The 15,649-nt window shown below is 41.9% G+C and overlaps 1 protein-coding gene across 2 annotated transcripts in view; it reads right to left on the bottom strand.

Moving 5' to 3' along the window:
• The window catches only part of Epb41l2 (erythrocyte membrane protein band 4.1 like 2), a 181,447-nt gene extending 169,277 nt beyond the window's left edge, over positions 1-12,170 (bottom strand). Inside the window, exon 1 of one of the 2 annotated variants that reach the window (XM_023564522.2) lies at positions 12,031-12,170. The gene's annotated coding sequence lies outside the window, so the exon portion shown is untranslated. Of the gene's footprint in view, positions 1-11,625; positions 11,814-12,030 lie in introns of those variants that run through there. The other variant, XM_023564521.2, reaches the window with a different exon arrangement.
• Between the last annotated feature and the right edge of the window lie 3,479 nt (positions 12,171-15,649).

Raw genomic sequence — 15,649 nt, 5'->3', positions numbered from 1 at the left:
AAATAAGGGGGCTGGGGATTTAGTTCAGCGGCATAAGCACCTGCCTTGCAAGCAGGCAGTCATGAGTTCGATCCCCGGTACTGATAAAAAGGAAAAAGACAAAAAAATAAAAAAATAAAAATATAAATAAATAAATAATTAATTAATTAAAAATAAAGAGTTGAGGATGCAGCTCAGTGTGAGGGCATAGGTCAAATCCCTAGAAATGCTAGTACATGCAAGCAGTCACTTTAGCCTTAGGCCAAGTAATATCAAGGAAATCACAGTTCTGAGTTACTTGCATATCTTTCTTACACACACGGATATACATACTTGAGAAAAAGAAAAAGATTTCTCTATGTAAAGCCTCAATTACCTAACATACCACCACATTTCAGGGCAAGAGTCCTCAAAATGTTGCCTGCCATCAGCACTACCAACAACAAATAGAGAATTTGAATTTACAAATCTCCAAAACCCATTGGGCAACTTAATCAACTAATCACTTAAGAGTCATAGCCCTGAAATCTCCCTGGGGGTTCATAAGACCACACAGCCTCTACAAGCACATACCTTACTCAGAATCTCCCTTTCTGTTTCAACATCCCCAGAACCTATACATAAGAAAAATCTCTAACATCTGTATCTTCCTATTAGTGTAAATTTCACTTCTTAATTATGCTTTATCTGGTTATAAAATCTTTCCCTGTCACAGTATTTAACAGAACCACCATAAATTAAAGGGTTACCCTAATGCCTAAATTACATTCAAAGAAATTTCAAGTTTAGTGTAGCAACCATGTATCAGTCTAAAAACAGACAAACTATATGACTCAGTAAACTCTAAAATAAAGCTGCCATTTCTGATAGGCAGAGTTCACCAAATCTGCTTTTATTGTGTATTTTTAAATTTAGCCCTAGTATGGGGGCTGGAGATTTAGCTCAGCAGCATAAGCGCCTGCCTTGCAAGCAGGCAGTCATGAGTTTGATCCCTGATACCGATTAAAAAAAAAAAGAATTTTAGCCCTAGTATACAGTATTTGTAACTAATCTTTGAAAAAGCTAGGAAAAATACATAATTCATGCTTAATGACATCAGTTATCTTCTCCTATCTACCCTAAATACTGACTCAAACACTTGATTTCTCTGCCTGTTTTTATTTATAAGTTAAGTTGAAAAGCGGGATGGAAAAAGAAGTATCATTTCATTACGGCTACAACTCTTACCAAACGTAAGCACCACAGTAATCTTGTGACTTTCATTTTTAATCAATTTTAAACCCCTAAATCCAAAGAATTGAACATGAGTTAATTTCTGTTCCCTCCCAAAACCACACTAAAATGACAGTAAGGAAAAAAAAATTTCAGCACAAATACATAAAAATGAAACAAACAAACAAACAAAAAGGCAGAAGACAGGCAAGCAAACCAGATATGCCAACAGAATTCTACAAGATGAAAAGCAGATGTACAAAATAACTGACTTAGCAGAGCAGAGGAAGCTGAAACCTGAGTTCTTGTTTGGCTAAGTAGGGGCCTGTAAGAAACAGGAAGATGGCTGGAGAAGCCCTGGTAGCCTTGGGAATTGTAGGTTCCAGGTACTGGAGGCTGGAGTAAGGGACAGAGCTGAGAACAGCCTTCCAAAAGGCCGCAAACGAGCCTTCACAAAGGAGAGGGAAGCTAATCACTTAGCTTAGGATTCTATACACTGACAAACTGGGAGTAGAAAAATAATCTTAAGAGTGGAAAAAGGCATTTTTAACACACGCACAGTCTTAGAAAACTGACCTCCCATTTACACTTTCTTTAGCGACTACTGCATGTGCTCTTATAAAGTAAGGGAAAGAGACAAGAGTCCAGGAGAGATGGAATCCAGTGAGAAAGGCAAAGGGGATTTCCAGCATACAGCTACACAGCAGTTCCAGAAATGAAACCAGCCCCGGATGAAATAAGGCCCAGGAAAAAGGAATGGAACTGACAGATTGCCTATCTGACCCTACTGGCAGGAATTTTATACTCTTGACAGTTTAGGGCCCAATTAAGGATAGATACAAAGAAAACCAAGCAAAGCAAAGAGAAAAAAATAAGACTATAATTTTCAGGACACACTAGAAAGCTGCACAGAAAGTACATGCAATCAAAACTAAGCTTTCACATATGTTGCTGGAGGCTGGAACAGGAGCAGGCGGGGCTGTATGCATGCCTGAGAAGACAGCACGGAAGGGCCCAACTCCAAGCAAGGCATAAAATGGCTGGGTACAAAACCACAAAGAGGAGTAAGCAGACTTGAGCAAGAAGGCAGGAGTGGCTCTGCCAGCATCCATGCCCTGAGTGACACCGATGTGAAGGGCTACCACACACTAAGTACCTTCACGAGAGCTGAGGAAAACAGAGAGGCTGGCTATTAAATGTCAGTGAACACAAGTTTTTACTTCTAGTATGCCACCTTCTCTCTTAGAGCTTTTTACAAATACTGAAACGTAAAATTATTTTGTCATTTTTAAAAAATCAAGAAACAAAATCATGTTAGAGACCAAACATACCAGAAAATAAAATCAAAAGTACTAAAAGTAGTTGCCACTGGAGACCAGGAATCTGTCTTGAAGGGAGGGAGTTAGGGCACTGAACTACTGTTCTTTCTCATTATCCCAAAATATTACCTGACTTTCTAAACCACATGTAAGCACTCTCAGGAATCACCATCTGCACTGTAAATCAGACTGCAAAAAGTGTCAAACCACATGACACAAACAAGTGGTGGTGGAGGTGATCAGCATGACTTACTGTAATCTGTTTCATACTCTGGTATATTTTTGTTTTGCTTTTTGGGACAGGATCTTGCTATGCAGTTCAGACTGCAGCAATCCTCCTGCCTCAGCCTTCCAAGTACTGGGCTTACAGACATGTCCTATCATTCCTGATATCTAGCATATTACATATTACATGAAAAGATGAATGGTATACCCTATTCCAGCATGATCCAAAAATCACAACCAGTAGGCAAAGCGCAGGCTTAGCATGCCCAAGACCTCAGGTTCATTCTCCAGACAAAAAGTCAAATCTCAGAGTAGTACTGGTCTGTTTCAAAATTACACTTTGTCCAAAGAAAGGAGTTAGAAAACTAGCCAGGAAAGCAAGCCTGCCATCTATAGAGTTAGATGTTATTGATGCCAACAACTTCCAAAGAAACTTCAACTTCTATGTAACAGCACCAAATAATTAACATCACCAACCCTAGCAGACAAAAACGTTACTACACACACTTTGAACTATTCAATTTTTGCGCATCAATTTTCACCTACTCCAAGGTGCTATACTATAAAAAAGGTTGAGGCTGGGAACACATGTAATGTACCAACTATAGCACAGGACTTGTACTCCAAAAGTTTCCATCCTTTTTTAACACATTTACCTATTATTAGTGCTTCTGGTCTTACTGGATTACTTACATTGGAACCTAGAACAAGGCCAACCATGAACATAAAATGCTTACCCAGGACAGCTTAGGCAAACCAGCAGCTAGGACAGCACCGGAAGCTTGGAGGCCACAGGCAAAGCAAGAAGTGCCAAGCAGGAGGCTGTGCGTATGGTGTAATCTTAGAGTAAGCAAAGGTGGGAGAGAGAGCGCATCACATCCAATTACCAATATAAAGAAAACAACAGAGGAACATGTACCTGTACTACAGGGTTAAATCACCAAAATTCAGAATGAGGGAGATCATACGGAACTACCGCTTCTTCAACAAATAAACTGTCATCAGAAATGAGATAAGGGGCAACTAAACTTCGCTAGCCTTAAAAGATATCAAGGAATTATAATGGACAGACTTTAACTGGATTCTTTTTTTTTTCCTCCAGTGCCGGGGATCAAACTCATGACCTCACACTTGCCAGACAGGTGCTTAAGCCACAGACATAAAAGAGCATAACAATGTTCGATATTTCACAATATTAAGGAATTCTCCTTAATATCATGATGATGGTATCCCAGTCATGTTTATAGGACAGTTCTTATCTTCGGAGTCTAAAAATGAAAGGAAAATCATGAAAAAAGCTGATCAAGAACCTATCAGAAGCACGGCGTGGGGGCATGTGCCCACGTAGCACTTTGGGAGGCTGAGGCAGGAAGATGTTAACTTCCAGCCCAGCCTAGATAACTTGGCAATCTGGTGAGAACCTATCTCTGAACGAAGGGAGTGGAGGTTTGGAGATGTAGCTCAGTGCAAAGGCCCTGGGTTCACTCTTCAGTACTTCAAAGAAAAATAAGTTGTGACCCTCTTACTTTATGCACATTTTTACTAGTGACATACTCTCTTTTCTTTATCTTCTGTCAGTCTCTTTTCCCGTTATTTCCCGTTTAACAGGTAAATCAACACTACCTGCTCATGAGCTCCCACTTTCCCTGGCTTCTTCAGTAGCACTGTTGTGGTAGATTGACAGCTGGTAGGCATCTTGTAACACCTAGCTGAACTGAATCAGCATGATGCTGGGTATGGAAGCCCCAGCTGAGGACTGCTACCTACATTACAAAAAGGAGACCTGGAGAGAAGTAGTGTTGTTGGTTCTCCTGCTGCCACTGGTTCTCCTGGAAGAGCTTATCAAGCGTCATTCGGATTCAAACTTAGCTGTTCTCATTGTTAGAGAAGTTTAGGACCTTGTTGTTACTGAGAATGGCTGCAGTTCACTTTGGGGGAGCTCTGGTCCTTACTTTGAGCATGGATTCCTGGCTCCAGATGGGAACATATGTGCTGTTTCTTCAGGGGACCCCTGGTCCTTACTTTGTCACTTTTTGGCTCCAGTGCAAACCCCTCAGTCTACTAGCACACATCTGCTGGCACAGACTTTCTGGCTTCCACCACTGACCTGTGATCCTTCCCAGCACAGATCCGTGAAACAGACTTGCATGAGACATTGCTGTGGACTCTAGGCCTCCAGGCGGACTTGTGGTGGGGACTGTCATGGGCTGTGGGTCTTCAACTGGACTCAGGCAGGATGTTGGTGGGATCCAGGTCCTCAGCTAGATTCCTTGGGACAGATGGACAGATTTCCTGCACTTTTTTTGTGTTTGACTCTTTGGGTGACTATTATAATTCTATAAATTATGTGTCCTGCAACCATGTTTCCCTTGTAAACCCTGACAATTGTATCCCAATTATAATTTCTAAGATCCCAAATAAAGTTCTTCTAAAATTTGGGTTGACAGATTAGTACGTAATAAACATTAAATAATAAAATAAATCTTTTTTTAAAGGCCAAGTAACACAAATAGAGACACTAGATTTCAGAAAACTAAGCAGGAAGGCATCTAAAACAAACTCATAAAAGAGCACACTTTCCACACGTTAACCAAAGGCCCATCCATGTATGCTGTATACTGGGCACTGATTAATGGGCTCCACAAACCACTACAGTTTGGTGTCTCCAAGTCATCCTTTCTAAAGAGGCAGGAAATGCCTGGGCTCAAGAGTGGAGAAACCCCACCACCAGCATCATCCACTTCTGGTCAGACAGATCTAGGCCTTTTTATATCTTTCTGTTGACATTTTAGTAAAAGAGATATAAATTCAACAATCTAATGCAAGTGAATGAAATGGTCTAGAAGAAGTAAAATGAAAGGAAATAGGAAGAATTAAGACAATATAGAAAAGAATTACCAGTGCAAAATGATGTGGGAACTGCTATACCAGCTGAGAGAGCTTCCAATGGAGAAGCACTCAATTTTGCTAGCCAGTAATATTTATGTGAAACCTCCTGGCTTCTTAATGTTGGCATCTAATGTAAAGTTGAAACATAAGCTGGGGGAAAACACAGATGCAGGTATATTTCATACACAAAAAGAGGTAGACTAAATGTATAAAGGTCACATTTTAATGTCACATGCAGTTTAAACATTTTCAATAAAAATTCTTTATTCTAGCAAGCCTACTGCAGTTATACATAAAGAAACATGGGAGGTTGAGGTAGGAGGATCGCTGCAAGTTCAAGGCCAGCCTAGGCTACAACATGAGTTCAACGCTGGTATGAACTGCATAGTGAAACCCTGTCTCCAAAAAAAAAGACAAAAACAAACGAAAAAAACCTTATACTAAAATACGCACACATGTCACATTCAAAATCAATTTCCTCCAACAACATAATAAGAAAGACACATTTTTCCTGTGTTGTTGAAACTAGCTCCCAAAAGTCTGCTATATACTGTAATGTCTTCAGGGCATTACCATAAAAGGTGGACAGAATTTGTCAGGTCCGAGTTTGCTGAAAGTTCAAAGATTCTGAAGGTAATGTACTGAAGCAGTTAACAATGGTTTCAACTTGTGTTCTCCACAGGCCGGCCCAGTCCCCTCCAGAAGACTGCATTTCCCAATCTCTGCCTAAGTTGTGTTCACGTGCTACCCACTAGGGCTTCTTTTAACCCAGTGGTTTTCGCAGACGCCAGGCACTATGTGAAAGCACTGCATAAGCATTAGCTCATTTAATCCTCATATGACTCTGTGAGTCAGGGATGACTTGTAACCCCATGTTAAAGGAAAGGGAGTTTGGGGAAATAGTTCCCACAGTCACTGGCCTCATGAGCACCCTAACCAGGACTAAATAGTACAGACTTGTCACTGATCCTCTCTAATCAACTTTTCTATCAAAGAAATGTGGGAAGAAATGAAAGTGTATTCATTAATTTCACAGGTAAGAACATGAGGCCAAGATTCTATTAGAATTCACTTTAACACTGACAACTGGATAAAAGGGGTTAACTAGAGGATTAAACTGAATGGAAGTAAGTCCAATCAGGCTAGAGAGAAAGGAAGGAATCGATGATGAAAAAGCAACAGGGCAGCATGAAAAATAAAATACTTCTTAAGCACCAGATTTCCTAATCGCGAAACTGAGAATGGAACTAAACGAGCAATGTTTCGTTGCCAAGGTAATCTCACATCCCCAGCCTCCTCTTTCAAGCTGTCTTTCACTTACTTACACACGGAACATATCACCTAACTCACAGTCCTAGGCAGTTTAGGAACCTGTGAACCTCAATGAACCCCATTCCCCAACTGAGTCAGGAGTATAAATTAAAGCATTTGCAAATCACTGCTGGCCCTGAGCAAATATTAATCCAAGTTTGTTTCTTTTTTTAACCACAATATGGCAGAATACAAATTGCATTTTAATGCTATGTATTCCAACAAGGGGATGTGGACACATAGAATATAAGAAACTAAAAATACGAGTGCCCAGAGTGGTAGTGTACACTTGCATACCTAGTATTAGACAGGCTGAGGCAGGAAAATCTTGAATTTAAGGCTGGACTAGGCAACTTAGTGCCTGTCTTTTTAAAAAGTAAACTCAGTTTTAATAGTAATAGATTCATCTCTAAAGCTCACTGAGTCTGGAAATTCAATCCAGGCTCGGAAAAGATCATTAAGCAGTCAATACTCAGACCCATAAGACAAGTCTCCTACACCACAATTATCTAAGAAAAGAGCAACTAAAAAGTAGTGTAAGTACTTAAGAATTCTTTCACAAATGTTGATGGGGAGGTGATAGAAAAAACAAAAAAGAAACTAGCTTTCAAATTAGAACATGAAAGAGTTTATATATCATGAACTTTCCCATATTACCTAGGCAGTAAGGTCCAACAGATTAACAAAATCACTTCCAGACTCTTTCCATGGCTTCTGGTTTTTAACCTGGAAAGAACCAAATGATCCCCATGGCACTGTATTTAGTTACCATGCAAAAATTTTTCTTGGCTGTCTGAAGCTTTTGGTTCACAGAAAAGATAGCTCCTATTTTCCAACTGATTCCAAATGATTCAAATACACTAAGATGAGAAATCATCAAGATGAGAGCTATCTGTGAAGTAAAACTCACTAAAGTAACTGAAAATATAAAATCAGCTCAGCTGAGCATAGAGGCTGAGGCAAGTTTGCTACAAGTTGGAAGCCATCCTGGGCTATACAATGATTTTAAAGTCAGACTGTGCTACAAAGCAAGAACTTGTCTCTGTTTGGAGGGGGAAAAAAAAGGCTCAAAAGCAGTAGAATGAAGGTACTTCCAAATCACATGATTTCTTCGATGCTAGAGTTAAGGAGTCAGATATGATACTACTTTCAAACAGAAAATTCAGATAATCTCTGAAATTCTAATTAAGATAGATACTATCCCCAAAACCATGGAAATTATATATGTGTGTGTGTGTGTGTGTATATATATATAATATAATATATATATATATATATATGTGTGTGTGTGTATGTGTGTGTGTGTGTGTGTATAATATAATATATTATCTACCCTTTGGGACATGAGAACCACAAACCTAAGACCTCTACACATATCCCAAGCCACCCACAGAACAAAAGAGAACAATATCCCGTAGTTAAACTAAACCCTCATATTCTCTACATGACATTTCTACATAAACTATAAATAGATCCTACAAAGCTCCAACTTGCTTTGGTAGCACACACCTGCAATCCCAACACTGGCGAGGCAGAGGCAGAACTGCTTAGAGTTCAAGGTCAACCTGGGCTACATGGTGAATTCAAAGCCAGTCTGAACTACACAGTGAGACCTGTCTCAAAAAGAAAGTTAGCTAGCTAACTCCAACTTGCAAAGAATTTTTATTAAAAGTACCTCAATATATAAAGGTACATCTTGAAAAAATGTCAAATAAACATAAAAGTCCAATGAATCACTTTTTCAAATATCAAGTTCAAACAAGTATAGGCACCCCAGCTGGTAAACATCTACATATGGAACAGTTTCTTTATCATAGGAGACACTCAGACACACACACACTTTATAAAAACAATGCCAAAGAAAAATTAGTTATAACTACTGATCATACCTAGACAATAATAAAGATGATTTCTTTCCTTTACAGTTAACTTGTAAGGAACTATACTCTGACAGCTAACCTGGAGCCCATTCCCCATAGTTAATAACACCAGGCACTGACTCCATTTTAGATTTTCATCTAGGGGGCTTCCCAGACAGAGGAATGATAGAAATCTTATGAATATCAAGTTGCTACTTTATGCCAAAATATGGCATTCCCAAAGGATGCTCTGTCTAGAATTCGTGGGAGAATCACACACAAATGTTCTATTTACTCAGGTCTTCCAAAGCAGCTGGGCATATTTGTGTGTGGAGGGGTGGGGGAACTCCCAACGATTCAGCCCTGAGAATCCAAGATTCTATAAAAAAGCAGTAAATTAGGGTTTGGCAAGTATTTGCTGACTACTCAAGCCAGCAAAAACATTTACTTGAGGCTTTTAAATCTGTAAGGATACCCAGTGGTTAGGTACTGTAATTCTCAATCTGAAAAAAACAAATAAGGTCCCTGGACAAGTTACTAAATACAGGCAGGGTGGAGGAGATAGGCACATTTCCTTTGTTTTCTCCAACTCAACAACAGGGACTGTACAAATACAAAACATGACTCTCCATGTATCAGTCCCTATAAACTGTATACTGTCTTATTAAAAAAAAACTAGAAATTTATACTTTTGAAAGTCCACATCCAACTTCTAAACAAGTTAGCTCAAAAAAGGAAAGAGCCCATACTTTCCAGCAGAAACTGAAAATCAAACGTTCAAAAATACTTATTCTGCCATATAAACCCCACTTTCTTAAATAAAGTGGCAAAATACAACTCTTGTAGGTCACTAACCACAGTAATATGAGAGTGGTGATTCAGAGCAGAAACCGATGTTAAACATAACTACACAATATTACTAATTACAGAGAAATTTTACCAATAAATATTTTAGTTGAGGACTGCTTTGTCATCTTTGCAAGTATTTTTAGTTGAAAGCAAGTGGTTGGGTAGAACACGTGGACATGGTTCTGATTTTTAAATACCTATTTTTACATTCTGGTCACTGGTTAGGTTTTCTAAACTCAATTCTTTAGAACTGGTAATTTGGAAAGGGTAAACCACAAGTACGTTAAGTTAAAAAGCAAAAGATCTAACAAGCTCACCAACTCAGATGAGCACAGAGCTAATTTAGAACACGATGGATTATCACAAATCTAACCAGGCCCCTTTGTCAATAATTCCGAGGGGTGTTTGGATGAGCAAACTGTACTAACACTAGGTCTCCAAAAACACCAAGAGTTTCTATGTCTCCTTGTCTTCTATTTGCAGTTAATTTTTGGTGGGCCTCTCTTCAGATTCCTTTTCTGAATGTCTGACTGCTGCTTTCTATGTGGACTTATTTTAAATATATACTCAATTGCTGCAAGTATTCCATAGCAGTTTAAATTTTTATACAAAATCGCAAATATTCTAGAAATTGATGATATGCTAGAAAAATGATTTGTGCTAAATGAATTTTTGGACATTTTTAATCTTTTACAACAAACCTCATCCCATTTAGACCTGAAGCTCTGTTCATCCACATTTTCTCTCAAAGGTTTTTGAACACAGTGCTCTTACTACCATACTACTGGAGGTGAGTTATGACTAGGTCTTTTTTTAAGGAGGCATGTTTTAGAAGGAGAAAAAACTAACTGCCCTCTCCTATTATTTTTAATTAGCAGCCTCTTGTTTAGAGCAATAGATCTGCACACAAGACCACTACTTACTTCAGTAGGAATTCTGCCCAAGAAGTGAGTGAGGAACACTGACGAGATTAAATTAGCCCTAAATATACCATTGTTTCAAGCCATTACCGCTTGTACAGTTCTCCAACAACCTCCAAAGAAGAGCAGATCTCCGAGGCTGGATAGGGGTTCTCAAAGTGAACTGCAGGAAAATCACTGCAGCTCTGACAGGTGACACCACAGAGCTCCGTAAAAGTTGTGTGAAACTTGCAGCCTGACGGATGGATGGTCCCGGCAGGCCTTCACTGCAATTCAAGGCTGCACAGAGATGCAGCCCCAAGCAGGGCTGCGACAGCAATCTGGTGGTTTCTCAGAAAAGCGTCTGCGAACGGAAACTAGGTAGGATTAATTGCTGCTCCTTCCCCGCTAAAACCTGTTTGAAGACTGAGCATTCTAAATCCCAGCCCCCACAGCCAAAAACCCGCCCCAAGTTTCCCACAGGTGCTAAACCACTGGGAAACGACGACATTAACCTAAGTGTTCGTTTTCAATACACTGCTATGAATGACAGAGAATACAGACACGACAAATTCCGATGAACGAAGAATAACAAAAAGAAAAAAAAAACAGGTAAATACAAAGAGGGCTGAACAAAATAAAAAGGTAAACTGTAAAGTCGTGTTTTAAAAAAGCATTAATAACAGGCACCAGAGGAACAAGACACCTGGCAGACATACACATGGTATTTCAGATGCAAGTCCAAAAACCTGCGGAAACATGTGATTCGGGAAAAAAATAAATCCACTTTCCCTTTCGCCCACCCAGGACTCTGAAAAAAGGGGGAGGCCTTTCTATGACAGGGTCATTACTGCAGCGCGACCTCGGTCTGGAGAGAAGGCTGCACACAGCGACCTCTCTCTCCCCAAAAATCTCGTTCTAAGCGACAGCGCTTCACCAAAGCAAGCTTGACCTGCAGGGGGCTGCATCTGGGGAAAGCAGGGTGCCTGCCGCCCCCGCACCAGCGAGCTGTGGGGACCACGAGGTCTCCCGCTGGGGACGGGGTCGCGCGTCCCCACTGCACTCCCATCGCCTGGTTCCCACCTTGTGCCCAGGCGCGGGAGCCCGGAAAGCCGCCTAGGTTGGGGATCTGCGAATCGATCGAGGAACCGACGCGCGAGGACTCGGCGGCGCGCACACGGGGGCAGTGGGTGCGCGTGGGGCCGGTGTGTCGCTGCTGCCCAATCCTAGCAGCGCCGCCGCCCGGGATGAAGCCGGGCTCCGGGTCAACGCAGTGCTTGCAGGCCCCCAACGTCCCGCGGGGAAGGAAGCAGGACGCAGGCCCAGCGGGAACGAGGGGAGCGCGCAGGGGCCACAGACCCCACGCCGCCGCCGCCGCCGCCGCTTCCTGCCAGGACCCGCGTCCGTGCAGCCTGAGGCGACCCGGGCCGCGCCGCAGCGCCTCAGAGGCCGGGCTGCCACCCACGCCGCGCGCTGCTCGCTCCTTACCCTGCCGCCGCTGTGGCTCTCGGTAACTGGTTCGCCCGCCCGCCCGCCCGTGGGACCCGTCCCACTCCGGTCGGTCCCGGCCGTCGGCCCGCCGCGCCGCCTCCTCCTCCTCCTTCTCCTCCCCTCCCTCCGCTCGGTTTCAAATTGAAATTCCCCGGCTGGGGCCGTCGGCTAGCTCGGCGTGCAGCCCCGCCCCCTCGCGGCGGAAGCCCCGCCCCCGCCCGGCGCGCGCCGGCCCGCCGCGGGAAGCCCCGCTGAGTGGCCACACCCCCTGCCCTGCGCCGGCCGGCCCCGCCCCCGCGCCTGTGGCCAGGGGTCCCGAAGGATTTGCGGAACTCCACTTCGCCCCCAACGCCCCGGGTTCCTGGCGCTGCAGGGACTCGCTCGGCCAGCGGAGGCGCCCGGAAGGACAGCTAATGTGTGTGCGCGGCCTCGCGCCTGCCAAGCCTGGCCTTAAATGCCCTCCCAACTTCTAAAAGTTGTTTCTTCAAAGTGCATTCACTGACTCGGTTCGGTGGCGGACCGTAGAGTTAAGTCTAGGAGACACAGAAAAGGGGAAACTGGGTTCCCCTCGGTCTGAAGTGAAAGAAATGCTTTCATAGAAAAGCCCTGAACAGGGGCCATTTATTCTTCCTGTGCGAGGCCCGGGAGGGCGTGGGGAAGCCCTGTAGAGGAAAGGCCTCTCGATGCTCGACCCGAAAAGGGAGCAGCATTTCTCCAGGCCTGGGAATCTGGATTGCAATTCCAGGCAGAGCTCAAGAGGCAACTGGGGAAACCTGAGCTGGGGCCTGAATCAAACCTGTGGCCGCATGCACACTTGCACACACCACCCTCCCTCCCGATTTCTCTTTTGTGCAATTAGGCCACTTATGACATTGGTTCTGAGCATTTTGCCTGTCAAACTGGTGACAGGGTGGCCAGGTCACTGCAGGTAGCATCCACCACGCTTGACTTCTCCTTTGCCTCCTACTTCTACTGAGATATGTAGTGATCCTATCCATGCCTATCTCCTTTTCTGTTTTAAACATAACCTTTTGTAAAATTAAGCATGTTGGCGAGGCAAAGTGGTCTACAGCTGTAATCCCAACACTTAGGACACTGAAACAGGAAGATCAGGAGTTTGAGGCCAGCTTGGACAATTTAACAGGATCCAGTTAAAAAAAAAAATAAAATGTCAAACGAAATCTCAGCTACCATCATTTCTGTGTGCATGACGCTCTTCAAGTACCAAAACACAATCACATATTTTATCATTTGAACCTCACAATACCCTATGAAAAAGGTAGGGTGGCTATTGTCATTAGTTAAAGAGAGCGAGAAGACAAGTGATTTGCTAACATTCTTCTGATAAATAATAAAAACAAAAGCACCTAGCCTTTATTGTGTGCTGCATGCAGTGCACATTTTCTAAGTCCTTAACTTGTTGATTCCTTTGATAGCAGTCCCATATGCTGACTGTAAAAGGGTGCTAACCAAAAGTAGATCCTGATTACACACAGCTCTGGGGAAGACAGGAAAAAAAAGAGAGAGAGAAAGAAAGAGAAGCTGGGAATTTGTATATGTGTGTGTTCCATGGCAAAATAACTAAGAAAAACAACTTCTAAGAAGAAACTTATTTTTGCTAAGGATTTCTGACGCTGGTTGCTGGACCCAGTCTTTGGCCCTATTCCAAGGCTGAACATCATGGCAAGGGTTCACAGTGCAGCAGAGCTACTTACCTCATGACAGCCAAGAAGCAAAAAGAAAGGAGGAGGCTGGAGGACCCCAATAGTTCCTTCTAGGACCTCCTACTGTAACCTGATTTCCTTTAACTAATAGCACCATTAGCACTCAATCAAAGCTTCAATACATGAGCTTTTCAGGGACATTTAAGACCCCAGCTGTACAGCATCCCCATACTTTCAGCTACTAGGAAGACTGAGGCAAGACTGAAAATTCAGAGGCTTGTCTGGGAAACGTCATAAGATTCTAACCAAAAGGAAAAGGACTAGGGATGTAGTTCAGTCAGACAGAGCTTGCCTAGCATGCACAAAGCCATAGATTCACAAAAATAAACCAGATGTGGTGGCGCATGCCTGTAGTCCCAGCACTCAGGAGCCTGAGGCAGGAAAATCATCATGAGTTGGAGGTCAGCCTGGGCTGCATGGTGAGTTCAAGACCAGTCTAAAGTATGTAGTGAAACCCTATCTTTTATTATTATTATTATTTAAAAAATTAATAACACAAGTCAGAACATAACAATTTAAGCAACATAGTGTTTCACCACAAGATAACCCAATATAACAGTAGCTACCATAGTGTCTCTTTCCTTGAAATATTTGAGTATAACTTCGTATATTATAGCATCAAACACAACATGACAGTGTAAAACCATTCAAGAGAGTGAAAGTATTACAGGGTATTTAGAACCAACTAACAGGAAACGAACAATGGTTTCTATATTATCTCCTTGTCTATAAAAAAATTTGTTTATATTATCACATTTAATAAAATCCAATAACATACAACATAATAAACTGATGGAGACAGAAGAACAAAAGTTTCATGGGACTTCAAAATAAGATGATATTATATCAGCACTAGCTATTATATTGTCTTGTTTTCTTCAAAATAATTGTTCATATCATAACAGACAATAAAATCAAACAACCCAGAATAGAACCATTCCAATTAATGAAAACATTATAAGGTTCAAAGCAATATAATGGGGAATCATGTTTACTACATACTTTTATGTATTCTTACCATTTCTTACACTGGGGAACCTATTCGGTATTTATACATGTGAGTTTGATTTATTTCGCTTATGAGTATGGTCTCAAGCTGCACCCATTTATTTATAAATATTTCAATGTGATCATTCTTTATAGCTGAGTAGTACTCCATTGTATAAAAATACCACTTTTTTATCCATTCCTCAGTTAATGGACAATTAGGTTGATGAGAACTTGTCTTGAAAAACCAAAATAAGGCAAAATAAAAAGACACAAATGGGCATAAGTAATAAAATATAATGCCCTTAAAGGAAATTATACCCTTATATATTCTCTGTTGACACATGTGAGTCACTTTTACACAAAAGTTTAAAAAGACTATTAATAAGCTAAATTATATCCATAAATAGGTGATCTTGAGAGTATGGAAGCCAGAAAGATTTAGCCTAAAGAGATCATGGAAGGTAATTGGAAGGTTGTAACCAGATATGCAAAGGCTATTGTGTGGAAGAGTAAGACCCTGTGGTGTGACCATACATTTGCCTGGCCCCAACATGGAATGAGCAGATTCAGTGAGGACCTGGAAGGAACCGACAGTATGAAAAATCAACTTCCAGGAACTCTAAGGATGTGAAGAAAACAGATGAAATATGGTGCTGGAGGTGTCAGGAAACAACAGGTGGTAGTCCAGGCAGGCAGAGCTGGATAACAGGGCTGAGACAAGGAGGAAAAGCAGAAAGGAGGACAAAGTCCTGAGCTGGTGATATCCTCAGACGCAGGCAGCCGAAACACTGCCAGGAATACAGGCAGCTCAAGGGCAGGACATTAATCCTGAGGAAAACAAACTGATAAAAACAAGACTGGGTCTTCCCATGAGCCAGATGATAGTAACAGGCAAGGACTGA

This window comes from Cavia porcellus, unplaced genomic scaffold (genome assembly GCF_034190915.1).
Source record: "Cavia porcellus strain 051 isolate PalLab524CR breed Dunkin Hartley unplaced genomic scaffold, mCavPor4.1 scaffold_22, whole genome shotgun sequence".
NCBI classification, from domain to species: domain Eukaryota; kingdom Metazoa; phylum Chordata; class Mammalia; order Rodentia; family Caviidae; genus Cavia; species Cavia porcellus.
The sequence above is the reverse complement of the archived record's forward strand: the minus strand, read 5'-3'. Positions and strand labels throughout refer to the sequence as shown.